Raw genomic sequence first — 13,107 nt, 5'->3', positions numbered from 1 at the left:
GTTCCATGCCTGGACATGGGACATGGACATGCCTGTTCCATGCCTGGACATGCCTGGACATGGGACATGGACATGCCTGTTCCATGCCTGGACATGGGACATGGACATGCCTGTTCCATGCCTGGACATGGGACATGGACATGGGACATGGACATGCCTGTTCCATGCCTGGACATGCCTGGACATGGGACATGGACATGCCTGTTCCATGCCTGGACATGCCTGGACATGGGACATGGACATGCCTGTTCCATGCCTGGACATGCCTGGACATGGGACATGGACATGCCTGTTCCATGCCTGGACATGCCTGGACATGGGAGCTCACACCACTGTCTGGTTTCTCTTTCTTTATTTTTCTTTTTATAATTGTTGACTCTGTTTTTCTTTTCTCTTTTCTTTTCTTTTTTAAAAGGATAAAATGTAGTCACGGATGTTAGAGAGCTTTCTAATAGTGTTCCAGTGTGGCCTGGAGCCCCGAGGACGATCCATCGTCTCGTTTCACAGAACGCAGAGAAAGAGCCAGAAATAATGTTTAAAGGAAAAAGAAAAAAAAAAGAAAAGAATAAAAAGAGGAAGTGTGTTAATGTCTTCCATGCATGTAGTCCTTTTTAGATGTTTAGCAATGATTGTATTTTAATTTTTTATTTTCTTCTTCTTCTTCTTCTTGGACTTTTTTAAAAATGTTGCTACAGAGAAAGATGTATAGGTACAACAACAGAAACACTTCTAAATGGCAGAAAAATAACCAAAAATGAATAAACACATTATGTCAGTTATTAACATTTGGTTTCCTGTTTTTATTTTCCTTTTTCTCGTTAGCGATCGGATTTGGAGGTTGTAAATATCATTATATGTTCATAGTAGACTTGACTTAATCCTCTTGACCCCGTCGAGGGGCATAGGGCGTCCACCAGAGCTCTTAATCCTCTTGACCCCGTCGAGGGGCATAGGGCGTCCACCAGAGGGCCTTAATCCTCTTGACCCCGTCGAGGGGCATAGGGCGTCCACCAGAGGGCCTTAATCCTCTTGACCCCGTCGAGGGGCATAGGGCGTCCACCAGAGGGCCTTAATCCTCTTGACCCCGTCGAGGGGCATAGGGCGTCCACCAGAGGGCCTTAATCCTCTTGACCCCGTCGAGGGGCATAGGGCGTCCACCAGAGCTCTTAATCCTCTTGACCCCGTCGAGGGGCATAGGGCGTCCACCAGAGCTCCTCTTGACCCCGTCGAGGGGCATAGGGCGTCCACCAGAGCTCCTCTTGACCCCGTCGAGGGGCATAGGGCGTCCACCAGAGCTCTTAATCCTCTTGACCCCGTCGAGGGGCATAGGGCGTCCACCAGAGCTCTCCTCTTGACCCCGTCGAGGGGCATAGGGCGTCCACCAGAGCTCTCCTCTTGACCCCGTCGAGGGGCATAGGGCGTCCACCAGAGCTCTCCTCTTGACCCCGTCGAGGGGCATAGGGCGTCCACCAGAGCTCTTAATCCTCTTGACCCCGTCGAGGGGCATAGGGCTTAATCCTCTTGACCCCGTCGAGGGGCATAGGGCTTAATCCTCTTGACCCCGTCGAGGGGCATAGGGCTTAATCCTCTTGACCCCGTCGAGGGGCATAGGGCGTCCACCAGAGCTCTCCTCTTGACCCCGTCGAGGGGCATAGGGCGTCCACCAGAGCTCTCCTCTTGACCCCGTCGAGGGGCATAGGGCGTCCACCAGAGCTCTCCTCTTGACCCCGTCGAGGGGCATAGGGCGTCCACCAGAGCTCTCCTCTTGACCCCGTCGAGGGGCATAGGGCGTCCACCAGAGCTCTTAATCCTCTTGACCCCGTCGAGGGGCATAGGGCTTAATCCTCTTGACCCCGTCGAGGGGCATAGGGCTTAATCCTCTTGACCCCGTCGAGGGGCATAGGGCTTAATCCTCTTGACCCCGTCGAGGGGCATAGGGCGTCCACCAGAGCTCTCCTCTTGACCCCGTCGAGGGGCATAGGGCGTCCACCAGAGCTCTCCTCTTGACCCCGTCGAGGGGCATAGGGCGTCCACCAGAGCTCTCCTCTTGACCCCGTCGAGGGGCATAGGGCGTCCACCAGAGCTCTCCTCTTGACCCCGTCGAGGGGCATAGGGCGTCCACCAGAGCTCTCCATCCTCTTGACCCCGTCGAGGGGCATAGGGCGTCCACCAGAGCTCTCCATCTCACTCTCTTCTGGGCCTGCGCTTTTGCTTCCTGCCAGCCCATTCCAATGTCCTTTAGGTCCTGGAGAGTGGAACGTCTCCAGGTGTTTCTTGGCCTACCCTGTTTCCTCTTCCCCTGTGGGTTGTAGTCCAGGGCCTGTCTTGTGGTGTTATCTGTGTCCTTTAACATTTGGTTTCCTGTTTTTATTTTCCTTTTTCTCGTTAGCGATCGGATTTGGAGGTTGTAAATATCATTATATGTTCATAGTAGGGATGTCCCAATACACTTTTTTTCGCTTCCGATCCGATCCCGATACCTCAATTTCTGTGTTAGCCGATACCGATACCGAATACAGATACCAGTGTCGTGATCTCATGTTGTGTTTATAGCTATATCTCGTGTTGTGTTTATAGCAGACTCCTCACTCAAACTTGCACTTGAACTATGTTGGACAACTGGGACAAATGGGACTTGAGCCCCCTCTAGTGGCCTCTACTCTCTCTGCGTCCTCCTCAGACGAGCCCTCCAGTCATCTCGGTTCTCCGCACATCTGGCCAGCTTAGTGATGCACCGAATATTCGGCCGCAGAAAATATTTGTCAGAAAATGGATAAAAATGCATTTTCGGCCTATTCGGTTTCGGCCCCCGAATAGGCAGAAAATATATCACTGAATAGTGTATGCAATTAATGCATTCAAAAGAGCTGAATAAATGTTTTATGGACCCATAATAGTGATTATTATTTAAGTTAAGTTTTGCCATAACCATTTATTTTGCCATAAATCAGGTAGCTTTAAGGTACGGCCATGACAGCAATGGTAGGAAAAAATATATAATGTTAATCATTCTGATATTCGGCATTCGGTTTTCGGCCAACTGTTTCCTATATTCGGTATTCGGTTTCCCTGCCGCCAGCTCATTTGTGCTTTCTGCACCAGCATCTTTCTTTAGTATGTCCACATAGGTATAGGTGTGGGACGTCCTCTCCATCGATGCCCGTGTGTTGGTTTCAAGTTTACAAGTTATTTTAGCCGGGAGTTCTTGGTGTCGGTGGCAGCGGCTAGCTAGTCTCATCCTCCTTACTGCTATCTCCTCTGATACACTTGGTAATGCCCCGTACAGTGGCCAGCTAGTCTCATCCTCCTTACTGCTATCTCCTCTGATACACTTGGTAATGCCCCGTACAGTGGCCAGCTAGTCTCATCCTCCTTACTGCTATCTCCTCTGATACACTTGGTAATGCCCCGTACAGTGGCCAGCTAGTCTCATCCTCCTTACTGCTATCTCCTCTGATACACTTGGTAATGCCCCGTACAGTGGCCAGCTAGTCTCATCCTCCTTACTGCTATCTTCTCTGATACACTTGGTAATGCCCCGTACAGTGGCTAGCTAGTCTCATCCTCCTTACTGCTATCTCCTCTGATACACTTGGTAATGCCCCGTACAGTGGCTAGCTAGTCTCATCCTCCTTACTGCTATCTCCTCTGATACACTTGGTAATGCCCCGTACAGTGGCCAGCTAGTCTCATCCTCCTTACTGCTATCTCCTCTGATACACTTGGTAATGCCCCGTACAGTGGCTAGCTAGTCTCATCCTCCTTACTGCTATCTCCTCTGATACACTTGGTAATGCCCCGTACAGTGGCCAGCTAGTCTCATCCTCCTTACTGCTATCTCCTCTGATACACTTGGTAATGCCCCGTACAGTGGCCAGCTAGTCTCATCCTCCTTACTGCTATCTCCTCTGATACACTTGGTAATGCCCCGTACAGTGGCCAGCTAGTCTCATCCTCCTTACTGCTATCTCCTCTGATACACTTGGTAATGCCCCGTACAGTGGCCAGCTAGTCTCCTCCTCCTTACTGCTATCTTCTCTGATACACTTGGTAATGCCCCGTACAGACGCTTGTTGGTGATGTGCTCGTCCTGGTTAGTGTTCAGAACCAAACCTAACATTCTGGTGTAGCCGGACCCGTCCTGGGGTTTCTGTAGGGCTTGTGTTAGTGTCTAGCATCCACAGCCATAGAGGATAACGGACTCCACGGTCCCAGAGAAGAACCTGATCTCGAGGTATCGGAGGAGGTTGGATTTCCACACACTGGTCATACCATTACGAGCTCTCCCTATCCTCACTTTGAAGCTGCTATTAGCAATAATATGTCAACATTTTAATGACATTTTGGGTTTTTTCTTTATTCAGACAGACAGCAATAAAACGCTCCCCAAAAAATGTTTTGTCTCTGTGACACATTTAGGAGCTGCAATCTGCATTCAAAGATGTTCCTAGAAGCTTTGTCATTGGTCTACCCTAACCCTAGAAGCTTTGTCATTGGTCTAGAAGCTACCTAGAAGCTTTGTCATTGGTCGGAAAAAAACAAATGGTACTTAAGTAGGCCTACTGTGCTTAAGCACAATTTTGAGGTATTTGTACTTGACTTCAATGACTTGAGTATTTGCAATTTCTAATACTTTTACTACTCACTATACATCTCAGAGTCAAACATTGTAGGTCTACCTTTACTCCACTACATTTATTTTAAAACTAGTTACTTTGTAGATTTTGATTATTATTGCAAAACATTTAATTAACCACCTATACACATATCGCCTATCGACCCTTCAAAATAAAAAAAGATAAAAATAAAATACAAATATTTTGAAAATAGCAGATCTACAAGCTCTATCCGCTATTTTCAAAATATATTCTTTATACAATTGAAAACTTGAAATCGGACATTAATTCAGCATAATGAGTAGGCTATACTTTTGTACTTTTACTCAAGTACATTTTGAATTCCGAACTTTGACTTGTAACTGAGTACTTCTATATTGCAGTATTGATACTTCGTGCACAGACATTTAGAGGGGCAGGTGCTCAAGTGGAAAAAAGGGCACCTTGTGCAGCGCGTGGAACCGGCCGGTTGCCTTAATAGTGTGAGATTTATAGATTGTGGGGCCTAAATAATATATTGGAAGCTTTTTTATCAAGAATTGATCAATGTTACCATGGTCCACATACTGTACAGTGTAAATGTACAAAATAAGAAAGTGTTTTTTTTTGTTTGTTTTTTAAAGGGCACATTGCCAAAAGGGTGCTCTAGCACCCCCTAGTGTCTATCTGTGCACGCCACTGATACTTCTACTAAAAGTAAAACGCATCTTCTCTCTGCCTCTGTGTCATGTGGCACCAGTAGGAAACGGCCATGTTCTTTATGTTTATTGTACCATGGCGCCCTCCAGTGGTGAGTATTGTTCCTGTATCTGGTATAGCCTATACTCTCTCTGGTCCATACCGTGTCCAGAGACTGTTGTTATGAATCACATACATTCTCTATTCTATCAACTAAACCATGTTACATTCTCTACTCCTATCAACTAAACCATGTTACATTCTCTACTCCTATCAACTAAACCATGTTACATTCTCTATTCTATCAACTAAACCATGTTACATTCTCTACTCCTATCAACTAAACCATGTTACATTCTCTATTCTATCAACTAAACCATGTTACATTCTCTACTCCTATCAACTAAACCATGTTACATTCTCTACTCCTATCAACTAAACCATGTTACATTCTCTATTCTATCAACTAAACCATGTTACATTCTCTACTCCTATCAACTAAACCATGTTACATTCTCTATTCTATCAACTAAACCATGTTACATTCTCTACTCCTATCAACTAAACCATGTTACATTCTCTATTCTATCAACTAAACCATGTTACATTCTCTATTCTATCAACTAAACCATGTTACATTCTCTACTCCTATCAACTAAACCATGTTACATTCTCTATTCTATCAACTAAACCATGTTACATTCTCTATTCTATCAACTAAATCATGTTACATTCTCTATTCTATCAACTAAACCATGTTACATTCTCTATATCAACTAAACCATGTTACATTCTCTATTCTATCAACTAAACCATGTTACATTCTCTATTCTATCAACTAAACCATGTTACATTCTCTATTCTATCAACTAAACCATGGAACATTCTCTATTCTATCAACTAAACCATTTTGTGCTTCTGTCAACTAAACCATGTTACATTGTGCTTCTGTCAACTAAACCATGTTACATTGTGCTTCTGTCATCGTGTGGTTTTGGGGACCCCGTTGAGGGTTAGGGTTCTGTCATCGTGTGGTTTTGGGGACCCCGTTGAGGGTTAGGGTTCTGTCATCGTGTGGTTTTGGGGACCCCGTTGAGGGTTAGGGTTCCATCATGTGGTTTTGGGGACCCCGTTGAGGGTTAGGGTTCCATCATGTGGTTTTGGGGACCCCGTTGAGGGTTAGGGTTCCATCATGTGGTTTTGGGGACCCCGTTGAGGGTTAGGGTTCCATCATGTGGTTTTGGGGACCCCGTTGAGGGTTAGGTTTTGGGGACCCCGTTGAGGGTTAGGTTTTGGGGACCCCGTTGAGGGTTAGGGTTCCATCATGTGGTTTTGGGGACCCCGTTGAGGGTTAGGGTTCCATCATGTGGTTTTGGGGACCCCGTTGAGGGTTAGGGTTCCATCATGTGGTTTTGGGGACCCCGTTGAGGGTTAGGTTTTGGGGACCCCGTTGAGGGTTAGGTTTTGGGTTTTAGGGTTTTAATGCTAAATGATAGAAATCTCCACCACATTTATTTAGAAGGAAATAACTTGAATGTACATCAATTCTGATCAGACTTTCAATGTTGTCTAAATTCATTCTGTTTGGGTCATGATGGGAACATCACATTCTGTTTGGGTCATGATGGGAACATCACATTCTGTTTGGGTCATGATGGGAACATCACATTCTGTTTGGGTCATGGTGGGAACATCACATTCTGTTTGGGTCATGATGGGAACATCACATTCTGTTTGGGTCATGATGGGAACATCACATTCTGTTTGGGTCATGATGGGAACATCACATTCTGTTTGGGTCATGATGGGAACATCACATTCTGTTTGGGTCATGATGGGAACATCACATTCTGTTTGGGTCATGATGGGAACATCACATTCTGTTTGGGTCATGATGGGAACATCACATTCTGTTTGGGTCATGGTGGGACCATCACATTCTGTTTGGGTCATGATGGGAACATCACATTCTGTTTGGGTCATGATGGGAACATCACATTCTGTTTGGGTCATGATGGGAACATCACATTCTGTTTGGGTCATGATGGGAACATCACATTCTGTTTGGGTCATGATGGGAACATCACATTCTGTTTGGGTCATGATGGGAACATCACATTCTGTTTGGGTCATGATGGGAACATCACATTCTGTTTGGGTCATGGTGGGAACATCACATTCTGTTTGGGTCATGATGGGAACATCACATTCTGTTTGGGTCATGATGGGAACATCACATTCTGTTTGGGTCATGGTGGGACCATCACATTCTGTTTGGGTCATGATGGGAACATCACATTCTGTTTGGGTCATGATGGGAACATCACATTCTGTTTGGGTCATGATGGGAACATCACATTCTGTTTGGGTCATGATGGGAACATCACATTCTGTTTGGGTCATGATGGGAACATCACATTCTGTTTGGGTCATGATGGGAACATCACATTCTGTTTGGGTCATGATGGGAACATCACATTCTGTTTGGGTCATGATGGGAACATCACATTCTGTTTGGGTCATGATGGGAACATCACATTCTGTTTGGGTCATGATGGGAACATCACATTCTGTTTGGGTCATGATGGGAACATCAAATTCTGTTTGGGTCATGATGGGAACATCACATTCTGTTTGGGTCATGATGGGAACATCACATTCTGTTTGGGTCATGATGGGAACATCACATTCTGTTTGGGTCATGATGGGAACATCACATTCTGTTTGGGTCATGATGGGAACATCACATTCTGTTTGGGTCATGATGGGAACATCAAATTCTGTTTGGGTCATGATGGGAACATCAAATTCTGTTTGGGTCATGATGGGAACATCACATTCTGTTTGGGTCATGATGGGAACATCACATTCTGTTTGGGTCATGATGGGAACATCACATTCTGTTTGGGTCATGATGGGAACATCACATTCTGTTTGGGTCATGATGGGAACATCACATTCTGTTTGGGTCATGATGGGAACATCACATTCTGTTTGGGTCATGATGGGAACATCACATTCTGTTTGGGTCATGATGGGAACATCAAATTCTGTTTGGGTCATGATGGGAACATCACATTCTGTTTGGGTCATGATGGGAACATCACATTCTGTTTGGGTCATGATGGGAACATCACATTCTGTTTGGGTCATGATGGGAACATCACATTCTTCTCTAGAATCACTAGGCCTCTCTACCTATAGCTGTCCTTTGAAGTTTGCACATCCCAAATTAAAAAAACTTGACAAAGACAGTGAGGTGGAAACGTCGTATGTTCTGCCTGCCTGTCGCTTTTATAAAGTTTGGAGCGTCTTAAAGTGAGTCGCGAGCCTCTGCTTTCTTTTTTTATTGTTTACTGTTTCTACAGTCTAGGTTCAACACCAACTGGAGGATGGGTTAGGGTTAGGGTTAGTTTACTGTTTCTACAGTCTAGCTTCAACACCAACTGGAGGATGTGTTTCTACATTCTAGCTTCAACACCAACTGGAGGATGTGTTTCTACAGTCTAGGTTCAACACCAACTGGAGGATGTGTTTCTACAGTCTAGGTTCAACACCAACTGGAGGATGTGTTTCTACAGTCTAGGTTCAACACCAACTGGAGGATGTGCGTTACTTTTCTTACCCTGAAAAGGATATTCTCAATTTCTTCTCCCTCTGGCTTCCACGGTTTGGTCTCTCTTTCTCACCCTCTTAAACGAGGAAGGTTCCAGGTGGTCCCCATGCAGCTAAATGGAGAGTTGGTAACCAAATGGACCCTTATAGGTCTAGACAAAAGTGTAGACAAAATCTGATCCAACGATATCAAAATATTCTTTAGTTTCGGTCTGAGAGGCTAAATATCATCAAATGTTGGTTCCGTGGCTCAAATGCAGAATAAATACTGGACCTTGACCTGAAAAAGGTTAAAACCCACTGGATTAGAGGGATAATGAGAGAAAGACTTCATGATGTCATCACCCCTCTTATCAAAGACCTTCTGATGTCATCACCCCTCTTATCAAAGACCTTCTGATGTCATCACCCCTCTTATCAAAGACCTTCTGATGTCATCACCCCTCTTATCAAAGACCTTCTGATGTCATCACCCCTCTTATCAAAGACCTTCTGATGTCATCACCCCTCTTATCAAAGACCTTCTGATGTCATCACCCCTCTTATCAAAGACCTTCTGATGTCATCACCCCTCTTATCAAAGACCTTCTGATGTCATCACCCCTCTTATCAAAGACCTTCTGATGTCATCACCCCTCTTATCAAAGACCTTCTGATGTCATCACCCCTCTTATCAAAGACCTTCTGATGTCCTCACCCCTCTTATCAAAGACCTTCTGATGTCATCACCCCTCTTATCAAAGACCTTCTGATGTCATCACCCCTCTTATCAAAGACCTTCTGATGTCATCACCCCTCTTATCAAAGACCTTCTGATGTCATCACCCCTCTTATCAAAGACCTTCTGATGTCATCACCCCTCTTATCAAAGATCTTCTGATGTCATCACCCCTCTTATCAAAGACCTTCTGATGTCATCACCCCTCTTATCAAAGACCTTCTGATGTCATCACCCCTCTTATCAAAGACCTTCTGATGTGGTGGATTCTTTAGCCGCAGTGGTTCTGCGGCTCCACCGCTGGGCAACGGTAGTACTGCAGGCTCCACCGCTGGGCAACGGTAGTACTGCAGGCTCCACCGCTGGGCAACGGTAGTACTGCAGGCTCCACCGCTGGGCAACGGTAGTACTGCAGGCTCCACCGCTGGGCAACGGTAGTACTGCAGGCTCCACCGCTGGGCAACGGTAGTACTGCAGGCTCCACCGCTGGGCAACGGTAGCACTGCAGACTCACCTTGCGGCTCGAATGGCCCTCCTAAAGGCCTCATCGAAGGTTTTTGGGCTTCCTCCTCACGGAGGATGCAAGCAGGGGCGCCAACCCATACTGCTTCCTTATACGCAGAGGAAGGCCATTCCATGCTACACAACCCTGTACTGAGAGGACATTTTGGCCGAATGTTGTTTGCCAGTGCGGCACTTCGCAGTCTCCTCGAGTGGTTGCTCTGGTACTGATTCCCCTATCGGGCTTTCGTTTAATGAATTCACTTAGGGGGGCGGGCACAGACCATGTAGGGTCTTGTATATGACCCCAACCTGTTGTACTTTAGCTATTGAAAAATAGCAGCTCTACAAGCTCATAGCGCGACACTTGGTGTGCCGCGCTATGAGCTTGTAGATCTGCTATTTTTGAAAAATCGTGAAAATGTGAATGTGAATATATATTCTTTCAGAGCGAACGTTTTAAACTCAAATCTGTGCTTCTGGGGGGGTCCCTGGAACTACATATTTTCAGATGGGGGTCGGCGGCCAAATACAGATAATTCTGGGGGTCCTTGACGTGAAAAAGGTTGAGCACCACTGACATAGAAACATAGGGTTGAGCACCACTGACATAGAAACATAGGGTTGAGCACCACTGACATAGAAACATGAGGTTTTAAAGGTTGAGCACCACTGACATAGAAACATAGGGTTTTAAGAAAACACTTTTCTTTTTTAGAATCGGCCTTAATCCTAAATGCGTTAAGCAAATAATTCCACCACCGTCTGAATTAAGACAAACAGTCAGTGGATGGTTAGAGAGAGAGAGAGAGAGAGAGAGAGAGAGAGAGAGGGGGGGGGGGAGAGAGGAGAGAGAGAGAGAGAGAGAGAGAGGGGGGGGAGAGAGGAGAGAGAGAGAGAGAGAGAGAGAGAGAGAGAGAGAGAGAGAGAGAGGGGGGGGGAGAGAGGAGAGAGAGAGAGAGAGGGGGGGAGAGAGAGAGACACACACACACACACACACACACACACACACACACACACACACACACACACAGAGAGAGAGATAGATACACAGAGAGAGAGAGACACACACAGAGAGTGAGACACAGAGAGAGAGACACAGAGAGAGAGAGAGAGAGACACAGAGAGAGAGACACAGAGAGAGAGAGAGAGAGAGAGACACAGAGAGAGACACAGAGAGAGAGAGAGAGAGAGACACAGAGAGAGAGAGAGACACAGAGAGAGAGACACAGAGAGAGACACAGAGAGAGAGAGAGACACAGAGAGAGACAGAGAGAAGAGTACTAGACACAATATAGGCTGACATCTGCTCTCTTCACCATGGATATATCTCCCATAGGTCTGGTTCTGTGTTCGCTGCTATTTTCAGGTAATACCACATTTTTGGGATTGCAATAAAACACACACACTTTAGCAGCTTGACGATGAAACAAATTAACATCTTTCACAACATTTGTTTTTGAATACTGACTGCTTTATAGTATAGCCTACCACACACCCCTGTTCCCCCCCACCCATCCACCCCTGTTCCCCCCCACCCATCCACCCATGTTCCCCCTCACTGTATATGTTTCTTTTCCCTTTTTACCTCCTATGATGATTTCCTGTTTTGACTACATAGTTGTGTATATTCGTACGTCTCTAAATGTTTTGATGAATTGAACAAGGTGGACCCTCTTGTAAACAAGTGTAATGCTTTATGGTGTCGTCCACTCACTGTTAACAGTCTTTGTATTGAGTTGTACTTTAAATGTAGGCCTACTGTAATTCTGCAAACTGTTAATACATCAATCAATCAATCAATCGATCAATAGTTCATATTTTATAGTCAGTGTGCACGTGTCACTGATGATTGTGCGTTCTGTATTGTCATCACTATTCGAAAGGAAATCGTTTTGCCTTGCCATGTATTCATATGATCAGCTATATTTACTATAATTTAAGTATAACAGCATTTTTATTTTACTCCATATTGTGCATTAACATTTTTTGCGAAGTCATTACATTTCCTATCCAGTTCAATCTGCGTATTATTTGCTCTTGTTGTTTGCTTTGTGTACACATCTGTCCCCAGACCTGACTAAAGGTTCACAGAGTTGTTGTGTGTGTGTGTGTGTGTGTGTGTGTGTGTGTGTGTGTGTGTGTGTGTGTGTGTGTGTGTGTGTGTGTGTGTGTGTGTGTGTGTGTGTGTGTGTGTGTGTGTGTGTGTGTGTGTGTGTGTGTGTGTGTGTGTGTGTGTGTGTGTGTGTGTGTGTGTGTGTGTGTGTGTGTGCGTGCGTGCGTGCGTGTCTGTGACTTCATTCCCATTTCTCTCCAATTTCATTGCCAATCAATGTAGTGTACTGCAGTCCCTGTCGCTCACATGACCGGACAGCAGGGGTCACTATAGTGCAATGGCATAAAAATCCCTCGCTAGATTCCACTCAAAAACAATCCGGTTTGGCAGGTGTTTTTTTACCTCTATGCCACAAAAACAAAACAAAAGCAACAATAACACAAAAAAACCCTCTAAAAATGGCTTTGGCCTAGTTCTCAAACTTGGGCTAATATAATATGGCTGTGTGCATGGCCAGGCAGGCAGGCAGGCATTATGTTTAATTGATTGATTGAAATATTTATTAACAGTTTGCAGAATTACAGTACATTTCAAGCACAAACTCAATACAAAGACTGTTAACTGTGAGTGGACGACCCAATTAAGCATTACACTTGTTCAAGAGGGTCCACCATGTTCAATTCATCAAAACATTTAGAGACGTACAAATAGACACTCTATATACCGGTAGCCAAAGAACAGAACAGGAATTAATCATAAAAGAGGTAAAAAGGGAAAAGAAACATATACAGTGAGGGGAAAAAGGGGGGGGGGGGGGGGGGGGGTCAATTTATATGTCAATTTTAGAGGTTTGCCCTCACAATTCAATTCGATTACGATTCACCTGCAGGTAACGATTTGATTTGATTCTAGGCTGCATTGAG

The sequence above is a fragment of the Electrona antarctica genome, assembly GCF_951216825.1.
Source record: "Electrona antarctica genome assembly, chromosome: 4".
Lineage (NCBI taxonomy): Eukaryota > Metazoa > Chordata > Actinopteri > Myctophiformes > Myctophidae > Electrona > Electrona antarctica.
The sequence above is the reverse complement of the archived record's forward strand: the minus strand, read 5'-3'. Positions refer to the sequence as shown.